This window comes from Polypterus senegalus, chromosome 1 (genome assembly GCF_016835505.1).
Source record: "Polypterus senegalus isolate Bchr_013 chromosome 1, ASM1683550v1, whole genome shotgun sequence".
Classification (NCBI taxonomy): domain Eukaryota; kingdom Metazoa; phylum Chordata; class Cladistia; order Polypteriformes; family Polypteridae; genus Polypterus; species Polypterus senegalus.
The window spans coordinates 203,432,024-203,456,255 of NC_053154.1; the positions used below are offsets into that span (position 1 = coordinate 203,432,024).

General features: G+C 40.3%; 1 long non-coding RNA gene across 2 annotated transcripts in view; it reads right to left on the bottom strand.

Annotated features, from left to right (window-relative positions):
* The window catches only part of LOC120538083, a 36,660-nt gene that overhangs the window by 6,324 nt on the left and 6,104 nt on the right, over positions 1-24,232 (bottom strand). Inside the window, exons 2-4 of one of the 2 annotated variants that reach the window (XR_005635440.1) lie at positions 13,016-13,151; positions 12,396-12,463; positions 6,627-6,698 (exon numbers count right to left, since the gene is read on the bottom strand). This is a non-coding gene — a long non-coding RNA (uncharacterized LOC120538083). Of the gene's footprint in view, positions 1-6,626; positions 6,740-12,395; positions 12,464-13,015; positions 13,152-24,232 lie in introns of both variants that reach the window. The other variant, XR_005635441.1, reaches the window with a different exon arrangement.

The window sequence follows — 24,232 nt, forward strand, 5'->3', positions numbered from 1 at the left end:
CTGCATCCACTGAACAGTGTCATCTCCAGACAGAGGAGTAGCTTCAGCGGCAGACTGCTGTCACTGTCCTGCTCCACTGACAGACTGACACTATGCGACTCTTCAGTTCCACCCAGGGGAGTAAATGCTAACATTATTCAAAGTTATTGTCTGCTTTTACATGCATTTTTATTACTCTTTAATTTATATATTTTTTTGTATCAGTATATTGCTGTTGGATTATGTGAATTTCCCCTTGGGATTAATAAAGCATCTATCTATCTATCTACATGAAGAAAAATTAAGTCTCAACTTGGTAAAGTAGGCAAAGTGCTTAAGCTTCTTCTAGCTGCAACTCATCTTCAGGTATGTGCCTTCATTTGGTTGGTTGACTATTGCAAAAGATTTATTTTGAACTCAACAGGATATACTGCTCCCTTACAAGGCCTAATCAGTGAAAACAAAAGTTACAAAATGCCTGTTTGTACAGTGGCTTCCTTCACTATAAAAATGTCTTTCTCTTCAAATTTCACCTTCCATAATCTGGACTTTATGAAGGAGTTTCTTCTACCGACAGATGTATTCTATTATGGGTTTCCAGGTTCACCCTTTTCAATGATTAAATGATGTGATTTCCAAAAACCAGTAAACCTTCCACAGCTCACCATTACTGTATTAGAAACTTGCCCTAGCCTTAATGCTTTTGTGCCCCTCTTATCTTAGTCAATAATGGTTTCTCCTTTTAACATTGCACTCTCTGTCAGACTACATTTTGTCCTTCCCACGAGCCTAAACATTGTGAGAGATATTTCACACAAAGGTTTACATAGCTGTGATAAACTGGTAATACGTAATTGGTTAAATAAACGTATAGTACTTAGACAAATCACGTACCTTGTAAGCTATATGACATGACCTGCTTAATCCTTCTGAGGACTGCGAGAGGGATAAACCTATCCTGAAAGAAGTGGATGTCAGAAAAGAAACAGCTCTAGACAGAGCACCAGTATACTGCAGGACCCAAATACAGAAGATCAAGTTGGTTTTGCATAAAAACGTATTGTGCATATTTTGGGGCTTGACTCTATACAGTCAGGCCCAATGGCTTAGTGTGTGGGGTATGAACTTAGAACAGGGGTCCATTAGCAGCAACACTAAGTACTGTGCCACCTTACATAAACTGTCATGTTTCATAATTACTACACAAAATTAATTCAAAACCACTTAATCCATTTAAAAATTGTAATGTAAAAATGTTCTGATAGTTGATGCATTCCTAATATGTGTGCTAAATGTCAATCCATTACTGTATGTTTTTCCTTACCAATCTAAAAGACAGGCATAGTAGGTTGACTGTTGACTTTACATTGGCATGGTGTGAGTGCATGCCCTGGTATACAATGGCATCTTCATAGCTGGTTTCTGCCTAATGCTGCCAGGATAGGCTTCAGCATTTCAAAACAATGAATTGGATTAAACACATTCCTGAAATGGAAGGCTGATTAAATGGATTCATGCATAATTTCAGTCAAATACACTAAACTGCACTCTTACAAGTTTCTTAGATTGTTTTTTAAAACTAAGTCTGACATACCTGATAAGCAGTAACGATACGTATTTATCTGATACTTGAAAGTTCCTTGGTAAGTGCTTGATAAGTTGCTGTGAAGAAAACTGAGCACTCATAATGTATACAAATACAAAATATGTTAAGAACCCCCCTTAAAATCATAGCATGCTCACTTTTTCTTTCATAAAAGTAATGTTGATTAGGTGGACACTGTGGGCCACATCTACAGGTAACTCTCACATTCAGTGGATTCAGAAAGTATTCTGAGCTTTAAGTATTCAGAAAGCACACTTTATTGTGTTTCTAGATTTCATTGTGTTCTAGATTTCATTTTAAACGGATAAATTCACCATGTTTGCCCATCAGTATACACAGTCTCACTCGATAACCCATCATGACAAAGTGAAAACATGTTTTCAGAAAGGTTTGTAAATTTATTAAAAATGAAAAACTCAAATCTCAGATTCATACAGGTATTCAGACCCTTAATTCAGTACTTTGAAGAAGCCTCGCAAGTAGCAATTACAGCGTAGAGTCTTCTTGAGTAAGTCTCTACAAGCTTTGCATACCTGGATTTGGGCAGCTTATTCCATTCTTTCTGTCAGATCATCTTAACTCCCATTAGAGTGGATGGGAAGTGTCACCAAACTGCCCTTAACTGGTCCTGCCATACGTGATCTATGGGGATTATGTCTGAGCTTTAGTGGGGTCACTCAAAGACAGTCAGAGATTTGTCCTGAAGCCACTGCATGGTTGTATTGGCTGTATGCTTCAGTCCTTGTTGTGGTGAAAGGTGAACTATGGCCCTAGTATGAGGTCATGTATAGAGTGCAGAACCTCTCAGTATTTGGCTGTGTACATCCTTTCTACACTTCTGACCAGTGTCCCTGTTCCTGCCATTGAGGTGCATCCCCGTAGCATGGTGTTGCCACTACCATGTTTCACCAATGGAATGGTATTAGGTAGGTGAGGAGCAGTGTCTGGTCTTAGCCAGACATAGTGCTTGGAGTTCTGCACAAAGAGTTACATTATTGTCTCACCTGGACCATTGAATCTTTTCCCACATGCCCTCAGAGCCCTTGAAGGCTGTCATATGTCTTTAACTCTTGTGCCTTCTGTGTATCAACTCTATCATAAACACAGAACAACAGGTTCTCCCATCTCAACAGAGCACTTACGAAGCTTTGTTAAGAGTGACCATGGTAATTCCTTCCCAGTTACTCAGTTTGGCCAGACCGGCACCGCTAGAAAGAGTCTTGGTGGTCCCAAACTCCTTCCATTTGACAAAAATTAAGAGTACTGTGTTCTTCCAAAAACTAAAAGCTTTAGAAATGAGTGTATCCCCTTTCCCTGATCTGTACCTCACCACAATTTGATCGTGGGGGTCTACAGAGAGTTCCTTGGACTTCTTGGCTTATTTTTCATCCTAACATGCAGTATGAATTGTGAGAGTTCATATACACAGGTGTGTGCCTTTATAAACAATGTCCAGTCAATTTAGCTTCAGCAAGTGGACTCCAGTAAAGTTCTATAAACATCTCAAGGACAATTAAAGCAAACAAGATGCAATTTACCAAAATTTGGAGTCCCACAGCAAAAAGTCTGAATACTTTCATGATTTCAGTTTTTAATGAATTTGAAAACCTTTCTGAAAACATGTTTTTACTTTGTCATTATGGGTTATTGAATGTAAATTAATGAGCAAAAACGGCAAATTGATATATTTAAAATTGAATCTACAACACAATAAATAGTGCAGTAAGTGAAGGGGGTCTGAATACTTTCTGAACCTACTGTACTACAGAAAATGAGTGTGATACAGCTCAGTTGAAAAGATTGAATATTAAATATCCATATGCATATGTACTTATTAATTTGTACAATTTCATTGTGGACTTCTACTAAAGGGAAAACAGCAATTCTATTGCACAGGGTGGTCCAGATCTAATTATGCAGATCCAGATCGTCTGGATGACTTTGATTTATGCGGGGACGATTCCAGTTTGGCGTGAAGACGATTCTTCATGTCATCATTTCACACACTTCTTGATGGTCTGGGATTTTTCGGGGTGATTTTCTATGTAACACACTTAATAAGTTATAGCGTAATGAAAATTGCATAATTAGATCTGGACCACCCTATACTGTATATATGTAAACTAGAATTGGCATAAGCAGCTTTGAGAATGTTGTTTTTTTGTGATAAAATTTTTATTTATTCCAGAAAAGGAAGCAATGAATATATAAAACAAACCCAAATGGCACCTATCAGTGACACCTCACAGCCTGTCCCGTAACCTGCACCTTAGCACCAGAAAGTGCAACAGCATCACCCGTCCACTTCACTACACCTGACCAGGGAGCGGCAGCCTCACAAACATCTCCTCCTCAAAGATTTTAATGGGGTTAGCAACAGAATCTCACTTGTGAATGAAGTGACTGGATTCTCCATTAATGTATAATGTAGACAACTGAGATTTTACAGGTATGGAACCTGGCAGTTTTGAGGTAAGTGCTCTGCACATTTGATAATAATTACCCTAATACATCTACACATCTTGAATCAGACTATAAAATGTAGACAAGACAAGGATTGCTGCAACTGTGCCCAAACATATGAATGTATGCTTGTGCACAGGAAGAATGAGGCATAAAACTTCTATAGGGTGGTCTAAAGATCTAATTATGCAATTTTCATTACGCTATAACTTATTAAGTTTATTACATAGAAAATCAACCAAAAAATCCCAGACCATCGAGAAGTGTGCGAACTGACAACATGAAGAATCGTCTTTGCGCCGAAATGGAATCGTCCCGCATAAATCAAAATCATCCAGACGATCAGGATCTGCATAATTAGATCTGGACCACCCTGTAGGAGTATAAAAATATGTGTAAGAGGAGAATAGTAACTGCCAACATCAAAGAGAATGAGCTAAAGACAACCGACCAGAAGGGCAGCAAACATGAGAAAGGGTCCCTGGAAAATCACTGGAAGAAGTTTGGATTATAAAATACAAAGCCATGTCAAAATGCAATATAGCACAGAATTCTCTATAAAAAAAAAAAACTGATAAGTGCATGATATTGAATAGATTATCATCATACTATACGAAAAACACATCAGTGCCAAATTATGTTCAACCTTATGTATTCTGTCTCCGACAGACCTGCTCCTCTAGGCTTCTGTAAACAAGAAATAGGTGCATAAGGTAAACCATATCCCACTTGAAAGGATCAACTCCCAGCTTAAATTCTGCCAACATAAAAATATAAAATGTAAATTATCTGTAAAAGTCGCCTCCAGTGCAGCCGTTCCACTTACCGGCGAGCCAGAGTTTCTCTCTCTCTGTTATCAGCCAAAGTCAAAGGAATGTTTTTTTTAAGCGGACTAAGCCAAGAACCAGTCAAGACATGTCAACCACCCAAATAAATGATTACATTTTTATCATAGTACCTAAATTGGTATTCCCAAGTCTCAGGAGACTCATCAGGACAGCAAAATGATCGCCAAGGCTTTTTCAGGGTGTAACCCAGGAACTGGAAAGGAAGTGTATGAGATTCTTAGTGCTCTGCCAGCCACAGATTGCTTCAGTGTGTGCAAGAAACTTCAGTTTCTGGTGGACAGACATTTTGAAATCATACAAAGAAGGCCACGGAAGAAGAAAGGTTCAGTGAAGTTCAAAGCAGTTTGGATTACTAATATCACCACCAACACCCTGCAGAAAGCTCTTTGCAAACAGTGTTTTAAGAGAGAGTAAAGAGAATGGATCAAAAGAGAGACAGAGGCAATAAATCAGACTGAACACAGCCCTAGCAGAACTTGGACAGCTAATCACAAGACAAATAAGCATCTTGGTGTAAAAACTTGATTTTGAAAACCACCAATTGAACTGCCCTGCAGCTACAGTTCTATTGAAATAAAAGCACAAAACCACATGAGATGAATAAATTCAAAGAGGAAATATTTCAGGCCAAGCTTCACACTGTAACAATGAATTTTGCAGCGTGCAAAGAAGGATTTGATTTCTGCAAGGTTCAAACAAGACAGACGAAGCTGCCAAAACACTGCAACAATCCAGCCCAGCAGACCACACATCTGAGGAGCAAGACAGAGCTCCTGTTCTCTGCCACATGCAATCCGTCTAATGGCATTCTAATCAGAAAACAATCTCACTTTGTCTGTAACTGCCCACTCCCTCCAGAAAAGTCAAGGCTTCCAAAAAATAACCAGAAACCACTTAAAAGCATTCATTCCTTGTTGTGTAGGTAGCACTAAAGCCGTGTTGTTGTGTTAGCTTTGATCCTGGCTACAGATGTCTTTCTGTGGCTAGCAGGGGCAACCATAATCACACACCACAAGGTCCCATTGACCCCATCAATTCAGCCTCTACCTGAGAAGCTGAGGCCTGACACAGAAAAAAAAATCCAAATTACAATAATTTACATTTTGACATATGCAAGATGAATTCAAAGAGACAATTTAAAACACATTAGCTGTCAGCCTATAGCAGAGAGAAACAAATCAAACAGCACTAGATAAAATAATCACTTGACATCCTTTAATGGTGGCCAGGCATTCTTCATTTAGGCCACCCAAATACACCTGGCATCTCCATCTCGAATGTATGCCATGCTTGAAAGGAGTTGATTTTTATTTAATAATCTAGATGTACAAAAATAATTCATTTTGACACACTTTACCAGGTGTAAAATTTTGAACATCCTTTATATTATAAAAAAAATAAATAACTAATCATACAGAAACATAGTACGGCTTACTCATTTTGAGCCTTACCTGGCAGAGAAACAAACATCTGAGCAATCTAAATCCTTCGAGGCACTTGCATACCATCTATCATGTGGCTTACCATGCTGCTTACCCCTTGGCACAGATCCTTCATCACTCATAGCTCTCAGAAAATTAACTTTATTAATTAATGTCATACATACTGTACATGGAAAATCGCTGATGTTTAACAGTGCCTTGTGTAAGGCCTGATCACATTCTTTACACCAACATTAAGATGTACAAATCTGTAAGCAATAACTTGGCCACCATTTTCTGCACTTTTACCTTCAGAGTTGTGGTGCCAAACAGCTGAGCGAAGTAGCCGGGACTTTTTTCTGCAGCAGTATCCAGTAGTTCCTTAGGGAGACACAGTCCTTTTAGTGATGCATCTTTTCTGACTTGTTAAGACAAATACAATGAGCATGCAAAACCATGGAAACAAAAAAAAAGGAACAAATCACAATTACAAAACTTAACTGTGAATGCAAATTATATACCAGGCTGATCGGCAGTAATCAGCACATGTCAGATATGCAAGACATATGACAATTCAAACTTTGATATTCAAGTTTTCAAGAGAGTTCCAAAGAGGTCAAATAGTAGATGCCCAGTTTGCTGGTGTGTTGGTCATACAAATGGCTAAATTATTTCATGTGTCAAGAACAGTCTCAAGTATAACGACAGTATATGCCAAACATGGACAGACTGCATTGGCAAAGAGAAACAGTAGTCACAATTTAAAACTCATCTACAAGGAATGGATGGACACTTTATAGAATAGCTGCTAAATACCAGAAAAGTAAGGTCTCAAAACTACAAGTAAATTAATTTGACATGTCTGTGAGTCCTGCGGTAGGCTGGCACCCTGCCCAGGGTTTGATCCTGCCTTGTGCCCTGTGTTGGCTGGGATTGGCTCCAGCAGACCCCCATGACCTTGTAGTTAGGATATAGCGGGTTGGACAATGACGGGCCGTCTGTGAGCCAGTCTCAACAGAAACTGTACACGATGAGCCTCACTAAAGTGGAATTAATGATAGGGGAGCATTAAATGCCAGCACGCCAAGCTGTACTGTACAGTATAACCTGATGTAAGGAGCACTTAAACAGGACACTGAACAATTAAATAATTTAATATAGTTGGGATAAGGCCCTCATCATATTTCCTACAGGTTTATGATTGGGGAAAGCCAAAAGTATCCCTTCAAGCCACCATGTCTGTGGCCTTTTCTTAAACATGGTGGGGGATCAGTAATAGTATATGAATACTAGGAGTCCTCTGGTTTGAAGAACGCTCAGCATGGTCATACGAGTCCATTTTACAGGGCTAGGAACAGCCTATTGTGTTAACACTACTCAATAAAGATTTTCCCCATTCCAAGATAAAGATACCACCATTAATACAGACCTTTAGGGTAAGTTCTGGAGCAAAGAGTATGACTGTAAGAGCCATTTTCCTAGTTCTATAAGCTTCATAAATATTTTACTAGATGACAATGCATAATCTATGGGAGATTCCTAAAACCCCCCATAAGTAGAATTGTATTGGTAAATTCTTGCCATTTCTAATAGCTTTGAGTAAACATTATTCTTCAGTTAGTGACAGCCTTGCCATGTGTAAGGTGTGGAGGCATACAGTTTTAAACCGTGACCGTGTCTGAGGGCTTACGGGCTCTTTGAGTGTGAGAAATAACTTTAAGAAAACAATGCTTATTTGAATACTGTACAATACGCTTAAGGCGTACAGAAGAATAAATTAAGAACCTTTAAGTATAGAAATAACTAAAGTTCCTCAGGAAAAGATAAGTTTAGACCAGATACATTTTTCCTTTTTTTTTTGCTTTTTATTCTATGTGTGTAACTTTTTTTCCCTTTTATTCTTCTGTGGATTATCTGCTTTTAACTTTCACTAAATATTTAAAAAAAAAAAAATTTGGACCGAGAGATTTCTTTCAGCACACGTTTTACCCATGCTTGATCTTGCCTTACACTTCGGCAGCTACAATAACGTTTTTCTATCTCCTTAATTTCTTCTAAGGGGCCTTTCTTCACAAAGAATGGTGCAGAAATCTGCTACATGAAGTTTAGGACTTGTTTGGTAGCATTCTGAGAAGTGGAAACATGCCATTCTACAGAGAAAACCCTTCACATTGCAACCCTGGTGAAGGCCCATTATGCCACATTTGTAAACAGTGTGATCTAGTGGCTAGGGTATCTGACTTTAGACACTATGGCTGTTCATTCCATGCCTGCCCTGGCTCACATACCCCTAAGACACTCTTTTAACCTTGCCTAGAGCCCAGGTGTACAACTATGATTGTATGAAACATCAGTTGATGTGATCATCTCTATGAAGAGGTCCATCCTTCTTTTGCTGATTTTCCTTGAACAGTTCAGGGTCATGGTTAGGGTTAGGGTTAGGGTTAGATAGCCCCGTGGCATCAGATGCAAGGCAGAAACCAACTGTAGATGAGGGACCAATTGTAGAAATGGTGCACAATTTAAAAAAAAAAAAAAAACTACTGGCATGGTGAGGGAGCCACATATGACGTGCTGTGACAAATGACACACTGATAGTTTTGTAAGACTCCAGATTCCTCTGTGGGTGACCTAAAACAACTGTGAATATGTCAATACCATAACAACATGGACAGTGATGGTTTGCCCAACTGGCTGACAACTTACTTGTTTCCATAATGTCCTGTTTTTAGCTTGTTCAGCCATGTGTGGGACAGCCAGGACGCCACCAAGTAATGCAGAAGCAACTGGCATGTCCTTGATTCTTCAAAAGAACAATAAGCTTAACTTGTACATGTAAGGGTCAAGTGGTCATTCCTGCTCTTCAGGATAATAACAACTTTAATCTGAGTCTGAGTGAATTTCACTTCTGCTTGAGACCATTGGGGCGGGACACATTATCACCTATTTTTAGATCCAGATAGACCTTCACAGACAGATTGCGGTGCTTGGATAAATTAACTTTTCATGAGGACAACATATTTTCAGAAAACTAACATTGCCTCAAATGCTTCAAATAAAAAGATGTGTCAACTTTATCAGGGGTTTTTCCATGCAGTTAATTTACAAATGGGAATGTGTCAGTACTGAATATCTTCTGACCTTGGGGTTGGTTACTTAACTTTTTGCTGCCCATGACTGTGGCCATCTTTGTGGAGTGGGTTGGTTTTCACCAGATATACAAGTACTGCCTGCCCTAACATTGTTTTCCATGCTCATCGGCCTAAAGTACTGTACTCTGGTTCTAATTTACCATGGCTAAAGAGGTCAAAAACAGTTTAAAACCAGGTGAGACAAACAATGACAAAATGGATTTGCACTAGATGGTGCCCAAAAGCTGTACTCATACTTAATAGCCTTAAAGTACGTCTGTAACTTAGAAAGGATGATAACACAATGGCAGAGTGTGATTTTACAAGTGTAGATTTGGTGTATTTAATTGAGCAATAAGTTTGAAAGATGGTAACAATAATCTTGCTACATTGTGCTACTCAGAGCTTCGTACTGGACATATATTCACCATCTAATAATCGAAAAATTATTTTTGTAGGTATATATGACATTTGAACAGTTGTCAGTGCTGACATACACTATATTGCCAAAGGTATTGGGACCACCCCCCTCCAAATCATTGAATTCAGGGGTTCCAGTCACTTCCTTATGGCCACAGGTGTATAAAATCAAGCACCTAGGCATGCTGACTGCTTCTACAAACATTTGTGAGATAGTGGGTTGCTCTCAGGGCTCAGTGAATTCAAGTGTGGTACCGTGAGAGGATGCCACCTGTGCAGTAAGTCCATTCATGAAATTTCCTCGCTATTGAATATTCCATGGTCAGCTATTAGTCGTATTATATCAAAGTGGAAGCAACTGGGAACAACAGCAACTCAGCCACGAAGTGGGAAGCCACATAAAATCACAGAGTGGGAGCAGCACATGCTGAGGCACACAGTGTGCAGAAGTCGCCAACTTCCTGCAGTCAATAGCTACATACCTCCAAAAGCTCAAGAACAGTGCGTAGAGAGCTTCATGGCAAGGGTTTCCATGGCTGAGCAGCTGCATCTAAGCCTTACATCACCAAGTGCTATGCAAAGTGTCATAAAGCACACCGGCAGTGGACTCCAGAGCAGTGGAGACATGTCCTCTGGAGTGATGAATCACGCTTCTCTGTCTGGCAATCCGATGGATGAATCTGGGTTTGGCGGTTGCTAGGCGGAAGGTACTTGCCTGACTGCATTGTGCCAAGTGTAAAGCTTGGTGGAGGACGGATTACGGTGAGGAGTTGTTTTGGCCCCTTAGTTCCAGTGAAAGGTACTCTTCATGCTTCAACATACAAATCCATTTTCAACAATTTCATGCTCCCAACTTTGTGAGAACAGTTTGGGTATGGCCCTTTCCTGTTCCAACATGACTGTGCACCAGTGCACAAAGCAAGGTCTATAAAGAAATGGATGAGCAAGGTTGGTGAACTTGACTGGCCTGCAGAGAGCCCTGACCTCAACCCGACAGGACACCTTTGGGATGAATTAGAGGGGTGACTGTGAGCCAGGCCTTCTCGTGCCTGACCTCACAAATGGTCTCCTAGAAGAATGGTCCAAAATTTCCATAAACACACTCCTAAACCTTGTGGACAGCCTTCCCAGAAGAGTTGAAGCTGTTATTGCTGCAAAGGGTGGGCCAACTCCTTATTAAATCCTATGAATTAAGAATGGGAAGTCATTAAAGTTCATGCGTGTGTAAAGGCAGGCGTCCCAATACTTTTGGCAATATTAGTGTCATCTTTATATTTACACTGAATAACTTTAATTAATCTAAGAGATTACTACAAATTCATTGAATCGGGATGAGGCAGGTCCTCCCAGCGTGGAGTTTGCATGTTCTCCCCGTGACTGTGTGGGTTTCTTCCCACAGTCCAAAGACTTGTGCATTGGCGATTCTAATTTGTCCCTAGTGTGTGCTTGGTGTGGGTGGGTGTGTGTGTGTGTGTGTGTGCCCTGCGGTGGGCTGGCACCCTGCCCGGGGTTTGTTTCCTGCCTTGCGCCCTGTTTTAGCTTGGATTGGCTCCAGCAGACCCCTGTGACCCTGTAGTTAGGATATAGCAGGTCGGAAAATTAATGGATGGTTGGATGGATGAGGCAATGTGCTATTTTGCCCAAGTAAAATTTGTTTCAGTGAATCAGAGTTGCTGCATCATCTAAGCTATGCTTGTTACAACCCATCACTTGTTTTAGCAAAACTAATGTCTGAATTAAACTTAAGATTCAAGTGAATCAATGTATCTGACTCATTTCCTAAACTGACTGGCTTTAGAAAAAATAAATAATTATATGGCAGCAAGAGGAGCATGAGGATGTTGAGATCATATTGTTTTGCTAAGATATAGGGATTAGTCGTCAATATCCGTCTCTCAACCCAGCATGAACTATTCCAAAATCCATTACTAATATTAAACAGAGTAAAGTCTCTAGATGCACACGATGAGCGAATGCTCAAAATTGCCATAACACACACACTCTGGCAGCCATTAAGTTGTACAAATCTTTTGAAGACATTAAATTACAGGGAAACAGTAGACAGTGTTGCTATCTTTCATAGCTGAGAAAGTGATTTCCTTCCAACACTTTGGTCTTATCTCCCAATTCAAGGACATGTTGCTAATTTAAAATTTCAACTCAAAATTGGCCATGCGTGTGCCCTGCAATGGAATGGATAAATGCCCATCAATGCTTAGATGAACTCTGGCTTCTAGGATCGCTGTATAATAAAAAGCTGACTGAAAAAAAGTGTCTTGATGTGTGGAAAGGATTTCTCAGGCAACAGCATGCATGGTACGCCTACCTGAGCAAGGTCATTACAATGCATGAAAGATTATTTAGTCTCTTCTTTATCATGCTTAAGCAAAGATAATGTATGAGGTAAAGTACAGCAAACTTTTGCTCTGCTGTTGCTACTGAAAAAAATCAGCTGCTACATACTAGTTAGTTCTTTGCATGCCTTTCTTCTAACACAGGTCAGCCATATGAATATGGAGATGCCTACCATTGGCAAGGGAAGGTTCCTGCTCCTCCAGACCCGTGGCACTTAAAGTACTTGACTGTAAAAACAAGCTTTGCACAAAACATAAGACAGAGAAATAGGATCAGGTCATTCATTATCTTTAAAAAAACAATCACATGATGATTAGGCAATGAGAATTCATTTAGTTATTGACTGGCATTTCCTTATTTTGTTTCTTAAAACACAGTTGTTCATCAAATGTATGTGATGTGGATCAAGGCAGATAAACTGTTAATAGGAATGTGTAAGCAGTGAGATGAAATATAATTTAAACTAAATCAAGGCGTGGACCCATTGGACCATTTTTAGGTCCTGCTTTCTTTCTTTTTTTCATTGATGCTGCTAATAATAAGACTATTTCAACCATTCTACCCTAGAGAGCCCTAACGCTAATAATTAGTAAATCTGAAATAACAAAAGAGACACACTACAGGTATAGCTCTATTACTACTGCACATACTTTCAAGACAGGTCGAAATATCAATGTTTTCCTCTTGTATTTAAAGGTGCACTTTTTCACCTATGAGCTTTCCACAAAGCCCCTACTTTTAATTGGTGAATTCTAAATATACAAAATATTCACATTAAAGGTTAATATCTACTCTTTGTAAAATAGTGAATCCGCTTGTGGCCCAGATGTGTCTTCACTTCACATCTTCCAGCAGCAGAGGCTCTTTCTCTGGCACGTTGTCCGTTTCTGGCTGAATCTCCTCTGTACAGACTTGTTGGCTGAGTCAGCTGAAGTGGCATGAAAACACAAGCATGTTAAGAAGAGAAAGTTCCCGGAGACAAGCATCTTGCTTTAAAAACAAAGAGGCAAAGAAATACACTCCCACAACCATCAAGTGGGTCACTCTTGCCACAGACCGACCCAGTGATGCCAGCCTAGGCTGCGGCCAGAAGAAACACTAAAATGGATGAAGTGGCCTTGACATTAATATGTCACAAGAATCCAATGCACTGCCGTTATAATACATTTTTCTTTAATATTTATCTCACTGTCTCTGGACAACACTGTTAAAGGATCCATTCACATGTGCATGCTAAGTTTGGCACACAGAGGCTCAGCATTTAGAATTGCCAACCAAGCGTTGGATTAGATAGCCAAAGACAACTGGACGATTGTATAGTCAGCCTAAACACAGAACAGTATTTCTGTCCTCTGTCAGTACAAAATCTTCGTTCCTTGTTGGGAGAATGAGAACCGGCATGTAGGTATTATGCTATTCCTGTATTTTGTGGAGGAGGAGTTCAGCCCCTACCTGCCCTTGTTAGGAGACAGAGAAGACCAGCAAGTGAAGCAGACAGTATAAAAGGCTTGGATAACAGCCAAACCCTTTGAAGCTGTTCGGACCTTCGTCCGGAAATCCTCTCAGCGTGTTGACGAAAAATGGCAGACTGCGTAGATATAGACTCCCACACCTGGATAGAGTCTGTCATAGGCTTTCCGTCTGTAACTGCGTAAACACCATCAGTAAATGTAAGCTAAAGTATATTTTTCTCATGTGATTCTTATACCGCCGTAATCACAATGGGAGGGAAACCGCCTTTTCTGTCATATTACTATATTGTTTAGTTACTTAATGTGCCGCAAATTCAAAAGAACACATTTCCGGAGAGCTAATGCCTCCAACGGAAACAACTGCTAATGTGATGTGCCACCTCTTAAAATGCTAAACACCCTCTCTTACCCTGTATTTAAAATGTTAGCACTGACACTTGAAACATTTTTTACTATTTGGCTACATTTGCTAAAATCAGTGCTTAAGCCAGACAAAACCAGAAATGTGGGACTAAGATGGCTTTAAGGCCCAACTTATACATGTGAATGACATTCACGAAAGAAATGCTGTTTGGGGACAGCTGCTGCAAATTTAAATGTAACTGATGGCAGTGTCTTTCATTACAGTTGATTTTATGAACCTAAATAAACCCTAGCCTACCCTGGAAGTAGCAAACACAAATCAACAATCAGCTCTGGATGATGTGCTGCAATCTTTACTCACACTCCAACGTGCACTTAAAACAACTTGAACCCGGACGTTTCTGGGAGGAAACAAGAGAACATGCAAAGTACACACTGCCAGTGACTAGGCAGGCATCAAACCAAGACCGCTAGATTTGTATAGCAGCAGTGCTAACTAATGGATTCATTTACTATACATGATGATATGATGGTTTTGCTCAGTCAGATGTTACTTCCAGGGGTTGGTATTTCATCCGTCCATCATCCAACCTGCTGTATCCTAACTACAGGGTCTCGGGGGGGTCTGCTGGAGCCAATCCCAGCCGACACAGGGCGCAAGGGCAGGAAACAAACCCCGGGCAGGGCACCAGCCCACCGCAGTGGTATTTCATGTTCCATCTAAATGGAAACAAATAATAAATGTGATTAGACATGGGATGGTGCCTGCCTTGGGACCAGGATAGGATTTGGTAACCCAGAACTGCATAGGTAGGAAAGTTCAGATAAAGAATAGACTAATATTGAATTTAAGGACTCTTCATAAAATAAGCATGGTGTCATCTTTGATATAGGGTCAAGTGAAGGACTTGATTGTCCTCATTCAGCTTTTATCACTTAGTCCTTGGTGTCCACAACACAGCTCACTTTGGAGAGTAGGCTCATTCCTCCATGGTTTTGTACAGAAAAGCACACAAGAGGTAAATTCTTCCTACTACTGTAATGAACATTTGAAAGAACGTTTTAAGATTTCAGGAACCGGGACAGATGGACTGTACACACGCAGTGGTAGGGAGTACTTCGGGTAAGTGGATTTGTGTTTTCTACTAAGTCAAGTGAAATAATGCCTTTTAAAATGCTCATGTTTGTAATGGTGATGGGGAGTGGTGACATGCAAATGCAAGTGACAAGCTCATTGTTCATATGACAATATTGTTACTCCTACATTCATCCATTTTCCTTTTCAATTAATTTAATTATTGGGTCACAAGAAGTCATGCATCCCAGCATGCACTAATCCTAGATAAATTACCTGACCATCACAGGGCACATTCACAAACATTCAGTTTAAAGTTGCTTATTAGCCCGATATGCACAGGTTTAGAATGTGGAAGAAAAAGCCACAGAGGCACAGGGAAAATGAGCAAACTCTATCCTGACAGTGCCTGGCATCAGATTCATGGTTTCAAGTTTTTTGGTTAGCATTTTCTCCTAAAAGCACTGATGGGTAGCTGAGGGGGTATGTGTTATTTTGAATCAGATGTTCTTATATATATGGTACCTTCCTGACATGCAGTTTACTCATTGGAATTTAATACTTAAAAATTAATAAAATATCACACCACCAGCAGCCATGGGGATGAGCAGTGAGTGAAGGCGGAACTTGCTATACCGTTTGCTAAGTCTTAATACTGTAACAGGGTAAAATACAGTGCTTGCCCACCAATGCTGCTCTCAGACTAAGAAATTGGTCCTACCTGGTTCAAAATTTTAGCGTGACACAAATTTCAACCTACCTTTAGGAGTAGGAGTAAAGGCATTTTATCAATTTCCTAATTTAGGAAACTATTTCTAATTTCTCCATATGGAGAGCATGTGAGCTGTCCTAACTGGGTAGGAGCCACCAAAAAATGGCATAAGATTGGCACGTGCATTCCTGGGAAAGGCTGTTTTAGAGACACTGGACAATAATGAAAAGAAAAAAAAAAGATACCTTTTTGACAGAAGTAGAATAATATTAATAAAAAATCTTGTACATTACATGATCATTTCATCGAAGCAGAGAAGCCATGCACCGTAACCTAAAACAAAGTTGTTTGTAAGATTATTGTTCTAGCCACAAAGAAAATGGAGCTTTGCAGTTTTGACGGTTTGGGTGTGTTATAACCAACCCTTACAACATGTGAGATGATATGCCCATTTTTTGCATTTCCCCGCAGCTCCACATGAGGTAATGTTAAAATGCAAATCGACACACACATAAAGGTCATTGCCCAAGTGTAGATGACCCAGTGGCGTAGCTAGGGGGAGGTCTGCACCGGGCAGCACATTTTTGGGGGCGGCATTATTGGCCAAAAGGCTCAGTACAATTTGTGTGTAAGCAGCAGGGTCCGGACAAATATCACTCATGTATGAAAAAAGTTAAATTCTCAGATTTTTATCCACAAACGTTTCAAAAATCCTTCCGTGATGACATCAGACACAGCAGTTGAAATTTATCAGGCAATAACAAAAATACACGTAAACATTACACCAATAATAATTTCTAGGAAGATAAACAACTAATTTACAATATATAATTTCGTTTCGTTATCAATCCGAATGCGTTCTTGCTCTGCGCAGAAAGCATCCCCACCTTTCACTTGTACACTACACTGGTTCTGGTTTTCGCAGCGTAATTATATTAAACTAATAATTAGAACACGGCTTTTCAGTGCATCTATACTATATTATTGTCTAGTTGATACTTATAAATAATTATATGTGAAAAATTATTGCTGTTTCTCTATATATGTATAAATCTATGTAAAATGTATCTTAATTTTTCTCTATACGTCATTTTAATTTTCTATTTAAATTGGTTAAACTATTCAGATATGTTGTAGGGCACCGCCCCATCCCGAGCAGAACGAACTCTAGCTACGCCAATGAGATGGCCACACATACTGCATGTTATTACGGTAACACTTTAATTTTTGGTACTGCAAAAATGCATCTATTACTCATATGTAACAAGACCTTAACATACACTGCACTGCTTTGGGTGCTCATAACACTTACAAAGCATCAGTCAAGTATTTATAGTATCTCTGCAATGTGGTCTACTAGCAATACTTCACCTTGCAGTGGGCTAAGGTGGCTGAAGAGAGACACATTTCTCTTGATATTACACATTTAGTACAATTCCTGTCAATCCTTCATATTAGCGGGTAATTTTTACCATCATGTCAATATGTGTCGCTGCACTGAGATGAATAACCGATCAACTGATGTTGCAGAAGTGTTATGATGACCAAAAGAAGCCATTGTTGTTTAGGTTTTGTTACAAAAGAGTAAATGAGTGCTAGATGCATTTTTGCAGTACGAAAAGTATTACTGTGGTTACTTTTTTTACTTCCTTTTTGGCCAATGCCATTATCCAAGGCTACTTAAGAAATCTGAGATATAATCAGTTATATTCCTTTTGTGTTTCCAGCTGGAGCACAGGCAGGTGAAGCGACTTGCTCATGGCCCCACAGTGTCAGTGGAAGGATTTAAACACACAGTCTCATGTTTTAAAGTACAAAGCCTTAACCACTACATCACACTGCCTGTGAACAGTTAAGTGATATCACAGTAGTAACACACGGGTGGTCGTGGATGTAAATGGTATTGTAGTAGCCAGCACAGACAAGTGGTGCAGGACGGGTGATTTTACAGTAAAATGTCACAGAGGTATTCTGAGCTCTGCATTCTACAAACACCTGGAATATTCTCTTTGCACTTTATAAGTCCAGGAACATTAATATATAAATACAGCCTCACTGTAGAGGAGTCAGGGATCACAGGGAGAGGCACGGCAGGCAACTCTGGTAGACGATCATGAACACATCTTCAGAAACAGGAGAATGAACACCCGTGGCTAGTTTCAGTAACTGTTACTTTATGTGACAAGTCCCATAGCCATAACAGCAGAAAGAAGATTCTTCTGAAAGCAGCACTGTGTATTATTCTTTGTTAAATAAACATCAGCCTCAGCCTTGCCCTCTCAATGCTCGTTGCAGTATTGTTCATGATGCTGTTGAAAAGTGACAACAATTACTTGCAGCTCAGCGTACTATCCTGCCATATTAAGTTTTCCTTCTTCTTATTCTCCTCTTAAATATTATTATTATTATCATCTGTGTGGTGAAGCCCCAGAGATAGTATCAGAAAACTGCAAAGCCTCATCACAGTTCCCAAGAAAACTACAAAGCGCCTTCAGAAGTGCAATTTTGGGCCTTACATGCTGTAAAATCTCAAAAAATTCTCAAATGTGAACTCCTACTCTTCACTGGCAGTTGGTGTGGGATACTCTATACTATAACTACTTGGAACCTCGGCTCACGAACATCTCACAACACGTACAAATCGGGTTACGACCAAAAAGTTAACCAAACTTTTGCATCCGTTCATGACCACACACTCGGTTGACGAACAAGCCAGTTTTCCTTCTGGTTCATACGCGCCGATGATTTACGCATGTGTTCAGTCTCTCCCTGTACTGTACATTGTTCTCAGTGCATCACGCAGAGGGACTCTCCCTCAAAGCTGTAACATCCTCTCAACCCAGCTTCCTCCTGTGGTATAGCGGGTCCACAGCTCCCGTCAAAAAGGCCAGTTTTAATAAATAATCACCGCACTTGCAGCTTAGTGAGGGGGTGTGATGGCGTGTGGCTGAAGCAGTTCCTAAACAGTTCATGATGTGGGCGTTTCTCACCTAAGTGTACAAGTGAGAAGCAGTCTGAATCCGTAATTGTTCCCAGGAGCTGCTGATTGCCACGACTACCACGCCTCTTCATAAATAGAAGCGCAAGTCAGCTAAAGGGAAAAAGAAGAGAACAGGAAAGAGTGTGAGGTTGCAGGAAGCAGGTGGAGAAAGCCAGTGCAGGAGAGGCAAGCATGAGCGAGAGAGAGAGAGAGTGAGCTGCTGAGCAGGGAGCCTGGGTGTTTGTCTCAGTGTTATTCAATGCTTTTACATTTAGTTTACTATTACTCTGTGCATTCTATGGTATAATTAACTATTTTTGTGCTTAAAAACCTTTAAAGAAAACATATTTACATACATTTTGTACGGTCTGGAATGGATTAATTGTATTTACATACAATCCTATGGGGGAAATCAATTCGGGTCACGACCAAAGTTTTGGAACGAATTATGGTCATGACCCGAGGTTCCACTGTAATTTCCTAGTCAGACTTTTAGTATAATTCCTGGATAAAATTCTGAGATACTTGATAAATACAGGGACACAGCTATAGTATAATGGCATTATCTACTCTCTCTATATATATATATTATATATTATACAGTGCATCCAGAAAGTATTCACAGCGCATCACTTTTTCCACATTTTGTTATGTTACCGCCTTATTCCAAAATGGATTAAATTCATTTTTGTCCTCAGAATTCTACACACAACACCCCATAATGACAACGTGAAAAAAATTTACTTGAGGTTTTTGCAAATTTATTAAAAATAAAAAAAACTAAGAAATCACATGTACATAAGCCTTTGCTCAATACTTTGTCGATGCACCTTTGGCAGCAATTACAGCCTCAAGTCTTTTTGAATGTGATGCCACAAGCTTGGCACACCTATCCTTTGCCACTTTCGCCCATTCCTCTTTGCAGCACCTCTCAAGCTCCATCAGGTTGGATGGGAAGCATCAGTGCACAGCCATTTTAAGATCTCTCCAGAGATGTTCAATCAGATTGAAGTCTGGGTTCTGGCTGGGCCACTCAAGGACATTCACAGAGTTGTCCTGAAGCCACTCCTTTGATATCTTGGCTGTGTGCTTAGGGTCGTTGTCCTGCTGAAAGATGAACCGTCGCCCCAGTCTGAGGTTAAGAGCGCTTTGGAGCAGGTTTTCATCCAGGATGTCTCTATACATTGCTGCAGTCATCTTTCCCTTTATCCTGACTAGTCTCCCAGTTCCTGCCGCTGAAAAACATCCCCACAGCATGATGCTGCCACCACCATGCTTCACTGTAGAGATGGTATTGGCCTGGTGATGAGCGGTGCCTGGTTTCCTCCAAACGTGACGCCTGGCATTCACACCAAAGAGTTCAATCTTTGTCTTATCAGACCAGAGAATTTTGTTTCTCATGGTCTGAGAGTCCTTCAGGTGCCTTTTGGCAAACTCCAGGCGGGCTGCCATGTGCCTTTTACTAAGGAGTGGCTTCCGTCTGGCCACTCTACCATACAGGCCTGATTGGTGGATTGCTGCAGAGATGGTTGTCCTTCTGGATAATTCTCCTCTTTCCACAGAGGACCTCTGGAGCTCTGACAGAGTGACCATTGGGTTCTTGGTCACCTCCCTGACTAAGGCCCTTCTCCCCCGATCGCTCGGTTTAGATGGCCGGCCAGCTCTAGAAAGAGTCCTGGTGGTTTTGAACTTCTTCCACTTATGGATGATGAAGGCCACTGTGCTCATTGTGACCTTCAAAGCAGCAGAAATGTTTCTGTAACCTTCCCCAGATTTGTGCCTTGAGACAATCCTGTCTCTGAGGTCTACAGACAATTCCTTTGCCTTCATGTTTGGTTTGTGCTCTGACATGAACTGTCAACTGTGGGACCTTATATAGACAGGTTTGTGCCTTTCCAAATCTTGTCCAATCAACTGAATTTACCACAGGTGGACTCCAGTTAAGCTGCAGAAACATCTCAAGGATGATCAGGGGAAACAGGATGCACCTGAGCTCAGTTTTGAGCTTCATGGCAAAGGCTGTGAATACTTATGTACATGTGCTTTCTCAGGTTTTTTTTATTTTTAATAAATTTGCAAAAATCTCAAGTAAACTTTTTTCACATTGTCATTATGGGGTGTTGTGTGTAGAATTCTGAGGAAAAAAATGAATTTAATCCATTTTGGAATAAGTCTGTAACATAACAAAATGTGGAAAAAGTGATGTGCTGTGAGTACTTTCTGGATGCACTGTATGTATATATACTCAGCAAAAAAAAAACGTCCCTTTTTCGGGACTGTGTATTTCAACAATAATGTTTTAAAAATCCAAATAACTTTACAGATCTTCATTGTAAAGGGTTTAAACAATGTTTTCCATGCATGTTCAATTAACCATAATCAATTAATTAACATGCACCTGTGGAATGGTCGTTAAGACCTTAACAGCTTACAGAAAGTAGGCATTTAAGGTCACAGTTCTAAAAACGCAGGACACTAAAGAGACTTGTCTACCAACTGTGAAAAACACCCAAAGAAAGATGCCCAGGGTCCCTGCTCATCTGCGTGAACGTGCATTAGGCATGCTGCAGGGAGGCATGAGGACTGCTGATGTGGCTAGGGCAATAAATTGCCATGTCCGCACTGTGAGACGCCTAAGACAGCGCTACAGGGAGACAGGAAGGACAGCTGATCATCCTCGCAGTGGAAGACCACGTGTAACAACACCTGCACAGGATCGGTACATCCAAATATCACACCTGCGTGACAGGTACAGGATGGCCACAACAACTGCCCGAGTCACACCAGGAACACACAATCCCTCCATCAGTGCTCAGACTGTCTGCAATAGGCTGAGAGAGGCTGGACTGAGGGCTTGTAGGCCTGTTGTAAGGCAGGTCCTTACCAGACATCACCAGCAACAACGCCGCCTATGGGCTCAAACCCACCTTCGCTGGACCAGACAGGAGTGGCAAAAAGTGCTCTTCACTGATGAGTCACGGTTTTGTCTCACCAGGGCGATGGACGGATTCGTGTTTATCGTCGAAGGAATTGAGCACGTCTGGGACCTGTTGGATCGCAGGGTGAGGGCTAGGGCCATTCCCCCCAGAAATGTCCAGGAACTTGCAGGTGCCTTGGTGGAAGAGTGGGGTAACATCTCACAGCAAGAACTGACAAATCTGGTCCAGTCCATGAGGAGGAGATGCACTGCAGTACTTCAAGCAGCTGGTGGCCACACCAGATACTGACTGGTACTTTTGATTTTGAGCCTCCCTTCATTCAGGGACACATTGTGAAACATTTTTAAGTTTATGTCTTATGGTGTTGACACTCTTAGTGTTCATACAAATATTTACACATTTTTACAAGTTTACTGAAAGTAAAAACAGTTGAAAGTCAGAGGACGTTTCTTTTTTTGCTGAGTATACTGTATATAACATCCTAAAAGTGCAACGATTTTATGTGACTATTTTTCTCACGCTTTAAATCGGGCTTATTATCAAACCTAAATATATATTTTGGTATCATTCTTTTCAGAATTTATTGAACTTTAATGTGATGTTGTTAGATTTTCATATTCTTATTCCATTTTTAAATTATAAACTAAAATATATCAAGAACTCACGTGGCATGAGACAAGTCTTTATGCCAAGAGATTTAACCATGCCTGGGGCAGGAAAGAAAATACAAAGAGTAGGACAGCTGCTGTACAGGCTTTAAAACATTCAAAGCGGCGCGCAAGATGCAGATCACACCGCACAGCAGCAGCCGCAAGCCAGCAGCTGATCAAGTAAAGAGGAGGTTAAAAAAAAAAACAAACAAAAAAAAAAAACCTGTATTTGTCTCCCATTGTATCGTTTAAGAGGGGGTTTCAGAGGAGTGACCGCATCTCATTGGGGTGCGCATAGTACGTGCTGGGGGTGCTGGCGAGCGTAGTGAGCAGGGGGCGATTTTCTTAGTATGATATAAAATGCTACCAGACCTGCTGGAATAATGTAGCTAGAGCAAATATAAAAAGAGATGTCTTTGGAGAGGGAGGGATAAATATGATGCTCTACACCTGCCAGACTACTCATTTACAGAATAAAGCTAATAAATCAAACAGTATTTAAGGTATGCACATCTCCACAGATGCTCAGAAAGTGAGTTTATAAGATGTTGTGAGCCTCGAGAGTTACTAAATTCTAAGCTGACATGCAGGTTTATAAAATATGTGGGAATATGGCCAGGTGCTTGGTGAGGACAAGTGTATCAAATGTAATGTTAAGAATGTGATGTGGCACTACGCGGTCCAGAGCCAGGCTTATGGCACACGTAGCATGCTTGGATGAAGTTAAACCTGTTCTGAATCATAATATTCATAGGTGAAGGAGGCATCTTTATTACAACAGAATGTTTCACTTAAGATTAAAATAGACATTTAGGCAGTTACAGATTCCTCCCTGATTTTTATTTCCTGTCCACAAGTTTAAATGTGATCTCCAAGAACCTGATAAGAGCAGAGCTGCTTGACCCTCCTGTAGTGCTATGAGTAACTATGCAAAAATAATTTCCTCTGAACTCACAATGACATTACAGCCCAAGTATCAAAGATGCTATTGTACACAGTGTTGTTGCATTCTCTGGAAATCAGCCAGCTTGGAATTTTGAGACGTATTTATCTCCCTCACTGCTCTTGTTTCTGTGAGAAAGCAATCAACCCCTAATCTACTGCCCTAACACCATGATAACCTGAGCAGAAAAACATTTTACTTGAATTTCCTCAAGGTTTTGGCATTGCAGCACACGTAATAACAGATGGACGTAAATCCATCGCAGGTCAGAATAATGCTGGACTAATGAGGGAGGTGTGGTTGTCTACTTGATCATTTATAATGAATACTGTTAGTTATTCTGTTTTGTAATCATTTCAGACAGCCTCTACAAATACTAGGCCAACAGAACAGTCGCTCTGAATTTTTGCAAAATGTTTTGCTTATGCTTTATGGAAGAAATGGAGGATAAGATTAGTTTCCTGCAGTACAGTTTTGGCTCCTTGTTTTCTCATACAGTTAAATAGTTTCCTTGAATAGCTCATTTCGTTATTATATAAACATATTGGTCCAAACATTGCAGAATATACAATGCCTTCTTTAAAAAGCATAAGCACTCCCACACCCCCACAACTCATAATTTATTTGTATCTGGCCCTGAAAAGACAGACAGACAGAGGTGGTGTCAGGCTAACAAGATCAGATCCTGTATCTAAATGTCTATCTAATAAGGCATTATAAATAACATTTAGGAACGCAATTCTTTTCTTTCTTTAAAGTACATATGGTTCTCCAAAAATCCCCAGTTATTCAGAAGCACTCATTTATCAAACAATGATAACAAAGAATAAACAAAGTGCTGGCGAGAGAAAATCCTAATATAGTCAGTCTCTTTA